Here is an 18,931-nt window from a genome sequence, read left to right as displayed (position 1 = left end):
GTATTGCTGTTGATGTCTCCTTTTAGTTTTGTTAATAGTTTCTTTATGAATTTTGGTGCTCCTGTGTTAGATGCATATATATTTATAAGTGTTATGTCATCTTGGTGGAGCATCCCTTTTATCATTATATACTGCCCCTCTTTGTCTTTCTTTATCTGTTTTGCTTTGAGGTCTACTTTGTCTGATATAAGTATGGCAACACCTGCTTTCTTTTGTTCATTATTAGCTTGGAGTATTGTCTTCCATCCCTTCACTTTGAGTCTGTGTTTGTCTTTGGGCCTGAGGTGTGTTTCCTGGAGGCAGCATATTGTTGGATCTTGTTCTTTGATCCATCCTGCCACTCTGTGCCTTTTGATTGGAGAGCTCAATCCGTTCACGTTTAGAGTGATTATTGAAAAGTGGGGGCCCACTGTTGCCATTTTATCACTTTTTTTCTGGTTATTTTGCATTTTGTCCTGATGGAGAGCTGTTACTTTGTGTTATTGTCTTTCTGCTTATCTCCTTTGTTCTGGATTTTGTAACCCCTTTCCTTTTTTTTGATTTTTCAGGAGTGAGTTTCTTCCTGAGCATTTCTTGAAGAGGAGGTTTTGTGGTGATGAACTCCCTTAACTTTTGTTTATCTGGGAAAGTTTTTATTTCTCCATCATATTTGAAGGATATTTTCACTGGGTAGAGTATTCTTGCCTGCAGGTTTTTGTCCTTCAGAGTTTTGAATATTTCATTCCAATCTCTTCTAGCCTGTAAGGTCTCTCCTGAGAAATCTGCTGATAGCCTTATGGGGTTTCCTTTGTAAGTTATTTTCTTCTGCCTGGCTGCCCTTAGTATTTTCTTTTTGTTGTTGACTTTTGCTAGTTTCACTACTATATGCCTTGGCATTGGTCTTCTTGCGTTAATAAAGTTTGGAGATCTACTGGCTTCTGTCACATGAAGTTCCATCTCTCTTCCCAAGTTTGGAAAGTTCTCAGTTATTATTTCTTTGAACAGGCCTTCTGCCCCCTTCTCCTTCTCTTCTCCCTCTGGTACACCTATAATCCTTATATTGCATCTCCTAATTGAGTGGGATAATTCTCGGAGAGTTTCTTCATTTCTTTTTAGTCTTAGTTCTCTCTCCTCCTCTGTCTGCAGCATTTCTATATTCCTATCCTCCAAATTGCTGATTCTGTCCTCCATATTATCAACCCTACTGTTCAGAGAGTCCATATTTTTCTTAATCTCCTCCATTGTGTTCTTCATCTCCAGTATTTCTAATTGGTTCTGCTTTATAGTGTCAAGCTCTTTTGTGACATAGCTCCTGAACTCATTGAGTTGTCTATCTGAATTTGCTTTTAACTTGTTGAGTTTTTTAATAATGTCAGTTTTGAAATCATCGTCATTTAGGTTATAGATTTCATTATCTTTGGGACTGTTTTCTGGGTGCTTATCATTTTCCTTCTGTTCTGGAGATTTAATATATTTTTTCATACTGCTTGATGGCATGGATTTGTGCCTCCGCATAGAGATAGAGTTTAGTCGCTGCTTCCATTTGTTGTCACTGGTGTCCTCACAGGACTATTTTGATTACTGTGATTTGTTGTAATTCCAGTAGCCCTATAATGAGTGACATTATAAGAAATAACCCTATGCAATTCAGAGCTGTGTTTATCAGAAGATGCGTCTGAGAATTTTGTTCATTAGGTTGTAAGGTCTTCTTTGGGAGGAACTTGGGAAAAATTAGTTTCCTTTTATCTTACAGACATTATGAATCATCCACTTATCCTACTTTCTCTTCTAATTTTCTACTATAGAGGTTAGAGTCAAACTGTGACCAAACTTTTGTGTTCTAGCCTCATTTCTAGACCTATTTATAACACTATCATGGTGATCTCTTTGCCACATGCTTCTACTTTGTTATTTTGCTAGAGTTTCTTGTATTTTATGAAACTCCTTAAATTTCTTTAGAATAAGAAAGGACATAAATAAGTAACATTAATATAAATAGATTAACAACAGATATAGGTATATTTTAATTTTTAAATGAACATTGAAAAACTATTTAAAACTTTTTAAAAACTATTCAAAACATTTTTTATGTTTAAATAGTTTAAAAACTATTTAAAACATATTTTTAAAGGGTGATTTGTGTATGTTTTGGAAGGGACTATAGAATAGTTGAAAAAATTAAATTGGGAATATAATACCAAAATGACTGAAGGTGATGAGATGGATCATTAGCAAAATTATACATAAGCACTTAGTTTGTGTCTGGTAGTGTGCTAGTCATGCTTCAATCATTTTGTAGTTGAGAAGGTTGAAAAGTTAAACTATAAACTAACTTGACCAAGGTTATACAAAGAGTATGTGTTAGAAATGAAACTTTTGTCCAGTTCTTTCTTACTCCAAATATAGTATCTATTTAAAAAGTTCATGGGACACCTTTCAATATAATGTTTAAGCTGTATGTTCCTTTAGTTAAAGCAAAAGCCTAAGAACAGTAGCTCATCCCTTAGAGACACAGGCCAGCTTATCTTTTCCCTTATGGAGATGCCAACAGCAGAAAATGGCTGCCAAATGGCTAATCAAACTTTGAAGGCATCAGTAGTTCTTTATTTATAAAAAGAGATGATTCTATTATACTCCAAACTGGTTGTACCACATCTTACATGTATTTGGAGAAACATACTTTAAGAAGAAAGCTGACACATGAAAGGGGTCACAGAAAATGGTAAACAGGTGTTTCATATGAAATACATTGCAAGAATAGTCTATATTGAACCTATAAAAGGAAAATACTGCATCATTTATGACTCCAATTGTATTATGTAATAAACACCCACAACACCTAGTGGCATACTGCAATGAACATTTATTTTGGTCCTGAATTTATGGGTAGGCTGGATGTTTCTTCTGTCTTGAGCTGGTTTTGATAAGGTCTACTCGTGTGTATGTTCAGCTGTGTGTTGACTAGCCAGCTCTGATCACCTTGGCAGGCATTTCTAACGTATCTTGTGCCTCAACTAGATCAACTAGGCTGACTATCCTGTTCCACATATCTAACTTTCTGAGAGGCCAGTCAAGGCATGTTATCATGGTCAAGGCACAGGAACAAGACACAAAATCAAAGCATGCAAGGCTATTTGAGACCTAAGCTTAAAACTAGCACAATGCCGTTTTTGCTATGTTATATTGGCTAATGCAAATCACAAGGCCAGCTCAAATACAGAAAGTAGGATAAGAGACTGAACTTCCTGATGGGAGGTACAGTGCTGTGACACTGTGGCAGGCATGGATACAGGGAGAGGTGGAGAATTGAGGTCATTTGGCAAACATTCTACCACAAATACTAAGTGAAAACACAATGTAGTTCTTCCAATATTTGTTATTTCTATCTGTTTCTTACAACTTTAAAAACTCTAATTTGGTAACTTTCAGTCCTCCAATTCTTTGCACTCCCCTTCTTTAAATTTCTAGGCACTTAGCATTCATGTCCTGCTCTAGCTTGTCTGGATCCCATGTTCAATCATTTCAGCAAAGCCAATTATGATGCCTCAAGAAAATTAATCATTTTATTTGAAACTCCACAATGCTCCCCATACCAATATTAAATACTAGGCAGCATTAAACATTTGGTTTCCTGCTCCCACGCAAGAAATAGTTTCTAGAGCAAAATCCTGAACATGACTAAATAGAGCCAATGACATTTATAATAATACTACAATTGGGATCTCACTCCTATATCCCTTTACTATCTCTTGATAATGCCATTATTTCCGAAGCAGCTCGCCCAAGACTTTTCTGTATTCTTTAAATGCACCATATCCTTTATGCTCAAAAATAGGCCAAATGTTCTAATTTACTGAGAAGAACCAGTATCGTGAAATATGTGTTCCATGGTCTCAGTTTACAGCTGTCACTAAACCCTCTGATCTCTTTAAAATGTTTCCCCTCCCCCATTAGTTCTTTCTTAAAGGAAGAGATGTTTTCCTCATTCCTCGTGAAAGTTAACCTCTATATTTCTTTTTTTGTCCTGCACATCCTGGGACCTACATCATCATTCCTTTCCTCTTTCCAGAAACTGCCGAGACCTCTCCTATCTGTGTTAGAATATGTGCAGGTCTCTCTTATATTAAAATACAAAAACAAAAACTTTCCTTATCAGGTTTGTCAGACATATTTTTGCCTTGTTTTTGCTGCTAATTTTAAATAATCTTTTATGTTTATGGATATAAACTTCCTATCACCACATTTCTTAATCCCTTACTATGTGGCTTCTTCTTCCACTTCCAAATTGAGAACTGAATCTTTGAAGGAAATGTCCTATAACTTTCTGCTGACTTATTAGGCACAATTACTTGTTCTCTGTATTCTTTCTCCTTGACACTTTCTGCAACCAACAGTTTTCTCTTACTATGTAAAATCTACACCTTCTTTCAGTTTGTAATTTTATCTTGATTTTCTTTTAACTGCACCTCCTCTGTTCCTTCTCATTCTTCTTTTCTGGTCCTTCTTCTTTACTCCTCACTAAATAAAAAACAATAAATTTAGTAAAATTTATTGAGCACCTATTTATGCCAGACATTGAACTACATATTTTATATGCATCTCTTTTAACCTAATATAAACCCTATGACAGAATTGCGATTATTTCCATATTGCAGATAAAAAATTTAAAACTCAGGTTAATTAACTTGGCTAACTTTGCACAAGTATTACATGGTAGAGGGTGGGTTTAAACTGTCTACATTCAAAGATGTTGATCTTGACCACTACTATGTTTGACCAATAAATAATGTTCTATATTTGTCTTTCAGTGTTTTTTCCTTCATTTTGTTGTCAACTTCACTCTTTCTTTTATCTTTCTACTGTCCTTTGTGTTCTAATGCCCATATCAGCCACTCCAATTCTGACCCCTGACCTGACCTTTAGTCTTCTAAGATCATCTTTAGTTTACTGTAGCTCATGTGTTCTCTAGTCCTATATCCACCTGTCCTCTTGTCATATATCCCGTCAAACTGAGAATGAAAGAGGTGAGCTAAAATTTATTGAATGCCACATGTCTTGCCATCATTCTCGTAAATAGTAGTACAAATAAATAAATAATAATAATAAATAATAAACAAAAAATAAGAATTACCACTTATTTATTGTTTCATGTCTATAATGCTCTGGGAGAAGCATCTTATTTAACCTTCTAAAACTTTTGAAAATAGAAAGATCAAATAGCACTGGACTTACATTAACACATATCAGCAGTAAAGAAAAAGTAAAAATAAAAAATATTTTTATTACTGTCCACTATATTTCATCTTATGCCTGATTTGCTTCATTAATATAGGTTTCTGAGTTGGCCCTGAAGCATTTAAATTTGCAACCCTGACTTAGCAGATAAGAACTCTCATTTGATCTCTTTTCGACTACATTTCTTCTGCCTGTATTCATCTCTCTCAAGCATCTTTGTCTTTTGATGTTTTAGTGGGGCCTGAAAAAAACTAACAAATAAAAATATGAATTTATTGACTTGTTTCTGAAAATTCAATAGTAAGGTAGGCTCAAACAGGTTTTCCTCTTTTGGCTCTGGTTATTGATGATTGTGGAGGCTCTGCCTTCCATATGTGTCAGCTTCAGTGGTACTCTGGCTTCACAAATAGCCACAAGCAGCCATCAACCTCAAGTGCATTTTTCATCATTCACATCAGGGAGAAGGAAGATCTTCCCTCCCTTTGCCATCAAATTTTGTCCTGAGTTACACATGTGTCGAACCACCCTGATGCCCTTGGGCATGCTGTTTACTGATTGACTTGGGTCTGGATTCCTTGAAGCAATCACCAAGGCAAGAGAATTATATTTATCCTGACTCCTAGACAAATCAGGCCCACCCGTCGATACCATAGGAGACTATCTAAAACCTCTTAATCTTGGCACAACATGTGAAAGTGTAATATATGATGTAATATGTGATGTTATTTTCTTTACCTTCCTGCATGGGTGAACCTCCAACATTTATATGTTTGCAACCTGAGATTACCTAGCACAGAGTCTTAAATTGAGCAAATGTTCAACATATATTTGTGAGCAAATATCAAGCAGCTTGACAGTCTGGGAAGCAAAGAAATTTAAAGTTAATGGGTTTACTGAGCTCTACCAAAACAGCACAATTTAAGGTACAGATACTAGGTATGTATCTGAAGCTTTTAAGTTACTTCTAAATTTATTCCTTTTTTAAAAAATATGCCTGTCTCTATAGCATATAGAGGAATACATTTGAATTGTCGAGGAGGTTACATTTTCTCTATCTATTCAACATTTTGTAAATAAAAATCATTTTTTTCCTAAATTAATTTTTTCCTAAAGAGGCATGAGGAATTCCATTAGTAAAATATTAAAGTTTCTTATACTGCTGAAAATAACTTATTACTACTTTAAATCACAGAATTTAAATTTTTCAGATGTAGCATTTTTCAGATGTATGTGGCATAGTGCAAAACATCTATTTCAACTTTAGAATCTATTCTGTTGATGATAGACTGTGGGCAATAAAGAGTTGTTGAATTGAGTTGAATAATGCCACTTAGAAGTGGATTCTCCCCGTATTTTGACATTCAAACTAAAACTTTAAAAGTTATCTCCATTACCCATATCAGAAATTTCTGAAGAAATTCACAGAAGCAAAAGCTAATGTTGCCTGGAGATGATGCATTAGTGTTTATACATCATAGTACAAGAAGGTCTTTTTAGAAATATTTTCTAAAGGATTGGGTATTTGAGCACTACATAGGAGAAAATAATTTCTCAGGATGTACACGGATGTTTCATTCTAAAGGATTATGCTGCTGTATAATTCTTCGGCTAAACTGGACGCTTAAGCCTCACCATCCAACTGCACCCTTGACAAGGCATGCAGTGATATGAAACTTTTTTCTTTAAAGTGGTAGTCTGTGTAATTTCATGCCAGATTCAAAGGAGAAAACATCATGTAGCTCTTACTTGTATCTCTAAAGTGGTGTTTGTCACAACCACCTCACAACCGGCTTGTAAGCATGCTAAAGAGGTTGTAATGACGATATTCCACTAGTAATGGCAGATCTGAAAAGAGCTGCAGCTGAGTTTTCTCTGTGCTCTGAGTTTTAAAAACACTGCCTAATCATTTGTTTAAAACAATTCTAAAGTTCTATTCCCATTTGCAAAATTTAAATCCCTAAAGTTAATTCTACTTATGGAAAAAGAAAAAGGCTACAGAATACAAAATCCACTTGAGCTAGGCCTCTTAAAAGAAAATTTCTCATGAACAAAGAGAAATTTTGCAGAAGGCAATTGGAGAAAGACATGCCAGCTAAAGAAATATCATTCAAATAATATATTAGCTAGGTTATTTACTTTCCTTGGATAAGATACTCTTTAGTTTAAAAAGAATGTGCTAAGTGTGGTCCATAGTCTTCTGGGAAGCTTCAAGACCCTTTTGGGGTGGAGGGGGTTGGCATGTGTTAAAACTATTTTCTTAACAACACCAAGATATTTGTCATTTTCACTGTGTAGGCATTTACACTGATGGTATAAAACCAATGATGAGTAAAATTGCTGGTATCTTGGCAAGAATCAAGGCAGTGATCCCAACTGTCCTGGTAGTCACAGTATTCTTCACTGCCACACACTTATGGTAAAAATAATGAAGCATTAAAAGTTATCAATGCTATTAAATCTTGATTTAAATGTGCAACTCTTTAATATCCCACTGATAAACTGAGGCATATCCCAGAAGCATTTTTGCTGCTTACTCAGGTACTAAGGTTGTTTCAAGGAAAAGCACTTGTGAGATTGTTTGAAAGAGAGCTGAACTAGCCACTATTTATTTATCTAAATGAAATATCAATTTTACTTAAAAGAACAACTGGCAGACTATGTGGTTACTCAGGAGGTTGGCAAACTTTTTGTCAAAAATGAGTTATGTGAGCCTGCCATTTTAACAGACAATTTTTGTTTCTATAATAAAACTGAGCTTCCAAGCAAAAATTAGAATTTTAGAAAACTTATATCTATTATGCCATAGGATCTTGTTTTTTGTTTTTAAAAGAATTTATAAATTAATAGTATGTCACCATTTATATAAAATGTCTGGAATATGAAAAGTTGTAGAGATTAATGGTTGCTGGTAGCTGGGGGGAGAAGGAATGGTGAGTGACTGCTAATGGGTTCAGGGTTTCTTTATGGAGTAATGAAAATGTTCTGAAATAAGTGTTGGTAGTTGCCCAACCTTGTGAATATACTAAAACCACTGAATGACACACTTTAAAAGGGTGAATGTTGAGGCCAGCCCTGTGGTGTAGAGGTTAAAGACTGGTAAGCTCCACTTCGGTAGCCTGGGCTTATGGGTTTGGATCCCCGGCACGGACCTACACCACTCATCAAGCCATGTTATGGCAGCCAACCACATACAAAATAGAGGAAGTTTGGCACAGATGTTAGCTCAGGGACAATCTTCCTTAAGCAAAGAAAAGGTGAAGATTGGCAACAGATGTTAGCTCAGAGCAAATCTTCCTCACCAAAAAATTAAAAAATTAAAAAAATGAATGTTGTAGTATGTTAATTATATCTCAATAAAAAATAAACATTTAAAAATTTCTCAGTTTAATTTTCTAAAGCAGTGAATATTGATATAATCCCTTTGACTAAAGCTCTTTACGGTCCTCAATAATCTGAAGAGTGTAAAGATATCCTGAGGCCAAAAAGTTTGAGAACCACTGATGTAGGGTACATAAATGATCAGGAATTTAAATATTGATATGAGGAACTGATGGAATTATCCAGAGACTGACTCACTCATGGCTGAATAGTTTATTTTATAGGTATCCACACTTACATTGGCAATCTACTATAATAACTTTGCAAATGAATGGCCAACTGTCATTGCATTCTTTAAATCTGGTTTCAGAAGCAACCAGGCTGATTGGTTTGCTCATTACAATTGCTCCTAGGGTTAAATCCTTTCACAGCAGGCTACCTCATGCGTCATTCTTGCTACAGGTCCCCATCTCTGGATCTTTACACAGTGGTCACCTGGTATAAAGAGTAGCCAGGGATTCTTTCCCTAGATACTGGCTCTATGTGCACCTGGTTAAACTAGAATGAGATTGTTGGGACGTGTACATAACTGACATATCTTTTGCCTCCAGCCGCAAAGGTGAGACATAATTGAGGGACTGTGTCTAGTTCCATAAGCTTGGAGCATAGGGTGCAGGGACCAGCATAAAGTGCTGTTAAAGAGGTAGTTAGATTGAGAGATTTTCTCTGCCTTCCATACTAAAATATTTAGAATTTATTCTCTAGGTGTTGAATCACCAGTTATCAAACTCTGTTAATATGTTTTATAAGCACGTCTCCTAGTAAAAATCTAGTCATTACAATGAACACTTCTTAGCTCCTCATTTGTCTTGGTAGCCTCTGATAAGTGAATATCCATACCAGGCTTGTCATTAAGGAATAAATGTATTCATTGGAGATGGATTTATAAGTATTCAGCAAAAAGGAACTTTGCAGGTGTGGTTAAGGAACTTTAGATGGGGCAATTATCCAAGTAGGTCCAATCAAATCACTCTTCCCAGCTGAGGAAGATATAATATGAAGAGTCAGAGAGATACAACAATCCTGGCTTTGAAGAGAGGAAGGGAGCCCTGAGCCCAGGAATATGGATGGTCTCTAGAAGCTAGAAAAGGGAAGGAAACAGACTGTCCTCTAGACCCCCAGAAAGGAATGCAGGCCTAACGCATGATTTTATTCCAGTGAATTTGGGACTGATTTCTAGCTTACAGAATTGTAAAGTAACAAATTTATGTTGCTTTACGATGCTAAGTTTGGGTCTTACTAAGTATGTGGCAATTTGTTATGACAACCATAGAAAACTAATACTAGCAATCACATTTCTATAAATGGAGAGGTGGATGGAGAATATAAGAAATAGGACCTGGAGGATGGCTTTTGAACGAAAACAAGTGTGAGAATTCCTTCATCATCATTACAGAATTACAGTGTGGAAGAATGATATTTTTGCATTGTGATCTAAAATTTATTTTAATTGCAAAACAGATTTTGCAAAGAGTAATGATTTCAGATATATTTCTTTCTCCAATAATCTGCACTCTGTTTTCAGAACTAAATCAGCGTATCTACAGTCAGCAGGTTAATGAAAAGCATACTTTACACATTTAAATGAAGAAATGGTTTACTCAACAAGCATTCTAACATGTAATTTCTTCTTACAAACATTCATATTCTCAAGATTACATGCCAATAGTCAGTGGAGTTATTAAACTGAACTTTCAGAATTATAGGAAAATTACTCGTATCAAAGACAAAATATAGGGTAAATTAAGATTTAACTTCCATTTTTTGGTAACAGCTGTGTAAATATTTGTTAACCTCCCTCTTTATATTTTAATTCTATATATAGAAAAGTTAAGAGTTAGTGCTTTACATTCAGCAAAATTTCTACATGAAATTTTTAAAATAGTTTTCTGGATTTTTAAAATTTATATCCTTTGGTTTCAGCAATAATTTAAATAAATATATACATCTGTACACACGTATATTTGCATGTCTATATATGTATATATATGTTAAAAGTTGTAATTAAAACTGGAAGAAATTGGTTTTAAGCATATCTTTTAACATTATAAGTGACATTACTGATAATACTAATAGAAAAAATAAACTATCATGCATACATATATCACTGTGGCATAGAAAAACAGTAACAGTCCAAATTTAAAACAAGCTAAAAGAAAAAATAATAAAACAAGACAGAGATTATATACCAAAATCTAAATAAAGGAAATATCAATGAATCTTTAAAAAGATGAAAAATTTACAATATATTTGTTTCAACAGAAAGCATACATGTGAAAAACCTTATTTATTAAAAGAAAGGCATACTTTCAAATTAGCCCCAAATCAGCAGCCAAATGTGTATCTATAAGAAACACGTATGAAAAAGTCTCTCCTATTTCACTGAAGTCTTTGAACTAACCTATAGATTAAAATGACAGTTGTTTAATCATCCTTCAGTTTTATTGCCAGGTGGGAAATTGTTATTGCTTTTTAATATATCGCAACATTTGGAAAGATAAGAGCTCACACTACAGAAAAATCTATTTTATGTTTGGAAGATAATAAATTTGAGCTCTTCCTCCTAATTCTGAACTTTCTGATAATATAGAACGGGTGATAACTAGTTCTCGCTCATGATGGAACGTTACTTGGATACATCCTGGGCTCAGAAGACCACATGCCTGCAGTGTTTCAAGGTTGTTTATTTAGTATAATTGGTGGCTACAGGAAGCATTAAACTTGAGCCTTGTTGTAAACTGAATCTATTTGAGTTTAGAATAGATTATGAGGTTTTACAAAGGAATAGATTATGAGATTTTAAATTACCGTAAAAATGGTGGTTATGGCTTAAGAAGGTGATAAGGCAGTTTATTATTTGTTACAGCCTTCTCAAGATATTAAGTCCCATAAAGTGGTAGGATGAAAGCCAGAATTGCATAGTTAGCTAATAGCAGAATTAACTTCCATTTAAAAATTAATTTTGAGGATGAATTTTGTCATGTCTCCTATCCATGAAGAAGAGAAATGAAGTATCCATGTTGAGACATTTTCCGAGACTCTTGTTCATAGGCTACTGTGGTAGGCTGACCAATGGCACCTCAAAAAGTCCTCTTTCTCCATCCCTGCAACCTCTGAGTGTTACTTTATATAGCCAAAAGGACTTTGTAGATGTGACTAAATTAATGATTTTGAGATTAGGAAGATTATTCTGGATTCTTCTAGGGCGCCCAATGTAATCTCAAGAGTTCTTACAAGAGAGATTCAGGGGGAGTCAGAGAAAGTATTAGATGTGAGGGCAGAAGCAAGAGGCTGAAGTGAGGGGAGAAAGGGAACAAGAAATGCAGGTGACTTGTAGAAGCTGAAAAAGGCAAGGGAAAGGATTCTCCCTCCAGAGCCTCCAAAAGGAACCAGCCCTGTTGAAGCCTTGACTTTAGCCTGGCATGACTGATTTTAGACTTCCCATCCCCAGAACTATAAGAAAATACATTTGTGTTGTTTAGGTCACTAAGTTTGTGGTAATTTATTACAAGAGCGCTAGGAAACTCACATAACTACTTAAACGGCTAATGAGAGCAAACCTGACACAGAAACAGAGATCAGGCGATTCTCTCAGAAGTAATCCCAAATTCAGTTAATGCTTTATCAGCACTAGAGAATTCTTTCCCTAGGAAACAGCACAGGGGAGAGTGCTTGTAACAAGAAAGATTGTGTGCATTAGAACTCAGCATTACCTGGCTTTGTTCTTCAATAAATAAATAATTGAAATGTATGTTTTTTGTTTACCTCTTAGAACATATCACAGTTCCTTAAGAATCCAATAGTAATAAGTAATTAAGATAAGGAAAACATTGTTAAAATAAAACAATTTAGTTTTCAAACTCCTTATTACATTTTCCTTCTTTCTTCCATAAACCCCTTTCCTTCTGACGGATGTCCAAAATAGGAGCAAGCATCCAAATTCCTACATTGACTCCTAAGAGAAATCTGACTTGAAATTGAATGGAAAAAAATCAAGCACTGACAAGGAATTTTGGCAAAATTAAAATACTTCTTAGAAACTATGTTTTTAAAATTGTATTTATACTACTATAATAACATTGTATGTGGAAGTGGCTGCCCAATTATAAGGCTTGTTCAAGCAAAAATATTACAAAAATTTAAATTTTATGATTTTTTTAAAAATTTTGTTATGATTTACCCTTATAGCTTTTCAACTGACTTATAATAGCAGAAAACACTTGAAAACTCTGCTAAAGCTTGATATGGCCCAGAACAAAGACATGCTAGAGAAGATTTTATAAGGATCACAGGCACTGACCATCTGCATGATATTTACTCATTTATTTATTTATTTACTGAGAAAGATTCGCCTTGAGCTAAAATCCATGTCAATCGTCCTCTATTTTTTAGTATGTGGGCTGCCAGCACAGCATGGTCACTAACTGAGCGGTGTAGGCCTGGGCTGGGGAATCAAACCTGGACCACTGAAGCAGCATGCGCTGAACTTAACCGCTAGGCCACTGGGCCTGCCCTGTGTGTTATTTTCTTAACATAACATATGTATGTGGTTATAAAAAATTCAAATAGTACTAAGGCAGTGTAAAGAAAAACCAGTCTCCTTCTTGACGCTTTGGCCCTGTAGGGGAGGAAGACATTTCCTCTTCCCAAATGGGGATTCGTCTGGCCGGAGAACAAATTAAATTCACATGAGACAGAATAGCAAGAGAAAATTAAACAAAGCTTTATGAGGAACCATGACCCGGGGCCTTTCTTCCCGAAGGAAGAAAGGGCACCACAGAAGTGGGGTGCACATAGTTGTTATATACCCCCAAACGGGGTGTTTCACATGTGATTGAAATGTCCCTTTTACAATAGTCACGAGGCCGCTCTGTCAGCACAGAACTCGATGGAAACGACAGATAGGTCTGCTGTCCCAGTGAACGCCGCGGGGTGGCAGGTGTGTTGCCTTGGGCTGGGGGGGCGTGGGGGCGGTTACAGATGAGCGCCGCAATCCGTTCCCAGCCTAAAGAAAGATGCTTAATCTTTAAGGAGATGCCAACGTTGGGAGGGGGAGGGAAGTTACAGGAGGTTACCAGACTAGCACAATAAAATGCAGATTTAAGTCCTTGCTTTCGGTATTGATTAAGAGTTTTTGGAGAGAAGGTCATCTCCTTTCTTCTTCCTGGTACAGAGAGGGAGGCACCTTTTACAGATAGAGATTTACCTTACAAATGTAAACGTGTCCTAACAAAGGGCGAGTTCCATTCCTCAGAGCCTCCTTCCCTGTCCCAGTTTATCAAAAGCTATCAGCCTCAAATAATCCTGATGCCAAAGAGACATATCTTGGGGTGGCCAATTCCAGGTCCCCACAGCCCCATCCTCCTCCCCAAAAGGCGGATGCTATGATCAGTCTCCTAAGTATCATTCAGAGACCTTGAGTGGTCACACATAAAGAATGTAGGCATATCCTCTGCCTTTCCATTTTAACACCTGTGGTATGCTCTCATATTCATCTGCATTGCCTGATTGTTTTGAATAATATGCTTTTTCATTCTATTATTCATTTTATGGGTTTACTCATTCTTTTTAACGGAAACATCACATTTTCAATTTATAATGGAAAATCGTTTATTTGATCAGTTCTCTGTGTGTGTGCATGTGTTTTTGTAAAACTCCATTAGTCACAAAGACAACTTGAAAAGAGAATTTAGATAATACATTAAAAATAATTACCACTAAAACTAATAACTTCAGTGAGTACAGCCTACTAAAGAAAGGATGAAAAGGACAGAATGTTATATTTGTTCAATGTCCATGTGTTTATGGTAGATTACAATTGAGATTTGAGTCATTTCTCCCCTTTAACCTATGCCATAAATTGCTTACTATGGGGCTAAGCAACAAATGTGTGAGTGATTAATATGTTATTTCTCATCTTAATATTGAACATTGACGTCTAGAACTCAGTTCCAATTGATTATATCTTCATCTAAAATTATTCATCTTTGGCAAAATGTGACTTCAATAAATAAATCATAATAGATCTCATTGTCTCCTTAATTTCCATTATTTCTTCTGAGTGGTGTCTTAATAACTGCTTTTATGCCTTTCTGTGATGATAACGCTAAGAAGAATAGAAAAACTGATTTCAATGCTGAAGAATATTATATAAAAAATTCCTCTGTATGAAATTACACATATTCCCACCCCAGATTAGCTTCCACGTATTCAACAAGCTACTATAAAATTTGAAGTTTGAAGTATGAAACCCAATTTAATGTCATTTTATTTCACATTATGACAAACATAAATGATATATTGTCAAATTCTGATCAAAAGTGAAATGTATGTGATAACACAGGAAAAGCAGAAATATTCAGAGTCAGAATTAGAATTCCCCATTTAGCAGTTGGGGACTTCTTGATAATTCATTTACACACTGAGCCTTAGTTTCCCAATATGTAAAATTCAATTAATAACACCTATTCCACAAAATTATGTAACAGTAAGATAATATGATACATGGAAAGATTTTTATTATTCCATTCAAACGAAATAATTGATGACTCCATGTTAACTACTGTGCAATCAAATATTGCAGACTATTACTGCTAATGATTGTTGCCAAACAAAATATAAATATATCAGTAGATTTATTTGTGATGAAAGACCACAGAGTTGAAAAAATGGTGAACTGAGTTCTATTTATGATCTACAAACTCTCCAATTGTGAGCATTTGTAACCTCTGAGCCTCAGATTCTTCACTTATTAAACGAAAAGATTATATCTCTGAAATTTTTCTCTGAAATTCCTTCATTATGTATATCATTAATAATAAATTTTACAGGTGATGCTATATGGGTATCTATAATGATTATGGTAATAAACTGAATTTCAAGGTGACTTTTGGGCTTTTCCTATGCTGTGAGTAGAGTAAGGATAGTGTATAAAGTTTATAGCCTATAAAGACCAGGATACAGCAGTTTCTGATTGTGCTAATTGTCAGTGAGAAAAATAGTAAACCTGTGCTCAAAATTGTTATTAACTACCTTTGGAGGTCAACATGTTAAAGTTAACACCTGGGGCAATTCTATCAAACCAGTAACAGGAGCATGATATTGTATATTCTAACTGCATCCAAAAGGAAAGAGAAAGAGAGGGGGAAAAAATTGAAAGAGAGAAAAAGAAAGAGAGAGAATAGAAGCAAGGAAGGAAAATTGACAGTGTATCATTGAGATGTCACAAGGGCTACCAGCAACACAAGGTTTCTATGCAGGTAGTACAGATAACAACCCTAAGTCACAAAATTACTCTCAAAGAATAAGTCAAGGAGACCTCAGAATGTATATTGAGAAATTACCTCACAAAACAGGCAATGACCCAGTCAAACATAATTCAGGCCAATAAAAGAAAGGAGGTTAAAAATTGGCAGATTGACCACCGGATGGAGAAAGGAAAGAAATTACGCCCTTGTTTTTCTATCTTATTTTTCATTTCGAGAAGCATGCTATGAAAAATCATTCGTTTTCTAAATCATTTATATTCTAAGTTTAGTCAATCTGCCTACACAATGATATCAGTGTATTGATTGCACTGGACTTTGTATTAATTGGTAGAAATTGTGAATACTTATCACCTGGACATAAGAAACATCAATTTTCTTATTGTTTTCCTAACCACCAATTTCCAAATTCAGTCTCTTAGATTTTTGTATCGGAACTTTTCTACTTGTCTCACATATTTGTTTTCCAAGGCATGAAATCACAGGTTCCTTTGTCTCCTGGACTAAATAGTTACATGCTAATGGAGTTTTAGTTAGCCAATCTATCACTGATATCTATATAAATGCGGATTTTATTCTAATATATGTACATAAATATGAGCATTGATAAGGTCTTCGATTCTTTTTAAATTATTTGTAAAAATGAATGTGGCAGTCTCAAAGCTAATTTTAACAGCAAATAAAAGTCATGGATATATAGAAGCCTGTTTTAAATTAAATTTCATTGAATTCAATAAAATGAACCAGGAGAAACACTTTTTTTTCCTCTTTAGATAATGTTACTGTACTCTGAATTAAATTACTTCTTCATTCTATAAGATTTTCAAAACAAAGACTGGAAGAATCTAGAGGAAACTCTTGGCAATGACTAGGCAGGAAGCTGTATCATGTCTATGGTAAATGAAGATTATAGGGCTCTGAGAATCACTCAGGTATCATCTAAATTAATTTTGTGAGATTATGACTTTTCTTTCTCTACCCACAGAAATAGAGATAGTAATAATTATCTCCAATTTCACTTACTTTGAAAATGTATTTTGTTGTCATTTTCTCCAGACTGACTATGAATATACCTTGGCATATTCATTTTCATAAATCTAACAGGTGAACTTTTGTCAGTGTTTTTTAAATTTTTTTCATGCCACTATTTTCCTTGTCATTATTTTTCTTTCTGCACATTTGTGGATGCCAAAGACACACATCTATGAAATTAGTATTGTATAGCAACCATCACAGGTTTTCAATCAGATCTCAATATACAGTAGCACTAAATATAGCAGAAGGGGAAGCTGAGTACAATATAAAACTCAATAAAGGGCTATAACAATAATGTCATTTGTTGTGGAAGCCTTAACAGCACCCCACAAAAGTGTTTGTGTGTGGAAGGTGCTCAATAAATATTGTTGAATGAGTGAATAAAGGAATAATGCATTTAATAGCAGCTAAAATTAAACAGACATTTTGTGTGGCAAAACATGGATGGCAATATAGGTATGAATGTATTCAAATACTCATTTACCACGTGTTTTGGGATGTATTCTAGGGTAAAATTGAAATATGTTAATTTGGAAATATTATGGAATTCAGAGTATGGTAGATAAAATAGCCAGTTATATGAACTGAAGCATTTCAGAAAGAGGAGAAACTAAATTGTGCTGATGAAAGAGCCACATAAACCTGCTTTATCAGGGTACAGATTTCACTTATTGCATGACTGTAGTCAAATATATATATACATACATATATTTCATCTAGTTCATGCTAGGTATTGCGACGCACTCACACATACACACGAAGTTTATGTTATAAAGAAGAACCAAAGCAATAGTTCTGGCGTGTTTTATTTGCAAGGACTTCTTTTAGTAAAAATTAGAAGTTTATTAAAACTCTAGCAAACTCATGCAAGCAGGAACTAGTGAGACTGGATCAAGAAGTAATGCTCAAAAAAGACCTAGAATTTTGTCGTGGCAAATACATCAGAAAGATTGAAATTTAAGAAAGGAATTGAGGTTGGAAAGCGGATGGAAAATTTAGAAAGATAAAAAGTTGTAAATCATCTTTCACCCACTATCAAGAGCAAACTGGAGAAAAGTAATATGTAGGAGTTTCTTCCCAACAGTCAGGTACTTCTAGGATGATAAACTGGAAAATGGAGTGCCCTTGGTTACTGAAAAGAACCCAGCAAAACTGTATGAATTTGATTGGGCAAGAAAAGACAGACTGTAAGGAGTATATTTTTAAAATAACCTCTGATCTATTTTCCCTTAAGAATAATGTCCAAGTAAAAGAACTTTCAACTTATAAAAAGAATAGCAGTGTGGATATTTTTTCTTTTTTTTAGCTCATTTTTTCATGCACACACTTTTTCCCCCATTCTCCTTATTTGTTTACTGTTTGTTCCTTTTTTATTCAGTAATAGTGTCGATTTTAATAGTAATTATCTGATGTAAAAATCTGTAAGAGATGTGATACTTTCAGCAAATGGCAAGGAAATCATGACATAAATCGTCATATGACGCGAACACTGTTTCTCCCATAACTGGAGTGGAGAACAGAGACCCCTGCTTTCTAGGTGGAGCTCATGTGAACCATAACAGTGATCACAAATTAGCTGTTGCTGAACCAGTTGTCATTCTAGGAAAGAGCTTGATAAGTTGTCCTAAAAGATAGCTCCCTCACTCGGGGCAGAGGAACTGATGTCACTGTCACAGTCATAGGAAACAATCTGGACCGCATGATCACCTAAGACGTCCATCAAGGTATAATTTACTTTTCAGGATTAAACAAAACTCTAATGGAAACATTAGCATTGTCTTCTCATGATGATGAAGACTCGATTTAGAGAAAATTGTGAGTTTTCAAAAGTCCCTGACACAAACAATACCATTTGTTGTCTTATGACAGCAAAATTGATAGGATTCTATGTGAAATATCACGGTCATTGGTCTAAATAATTAATATATCCTTAGAAAGTAAAATCTTGTCACTATAGACAAACACCTTATTTTTCCAAATTCAATTGCGTTTATTCGGTGTTTACTAGGCATAAGACCCCGTGCAAGATCATGTAGACA

This window comes from Equus quagga, chromosome 6 (genome assembly GCF_021613505.1).
Source record: "Equus quagga isolate Etosha38 chromosome 6, UCLA_HA_Equagga_1.0, whole genome shotgun sequence".
Lineage (NCBI taxonomy): Eukaryota > Metazoa > Chordata > Mammalia > Perissodactyla > Equidae > Equus > Equus quagga.
Note: the sequence above shows the minus strand (reverse complement) of the source record.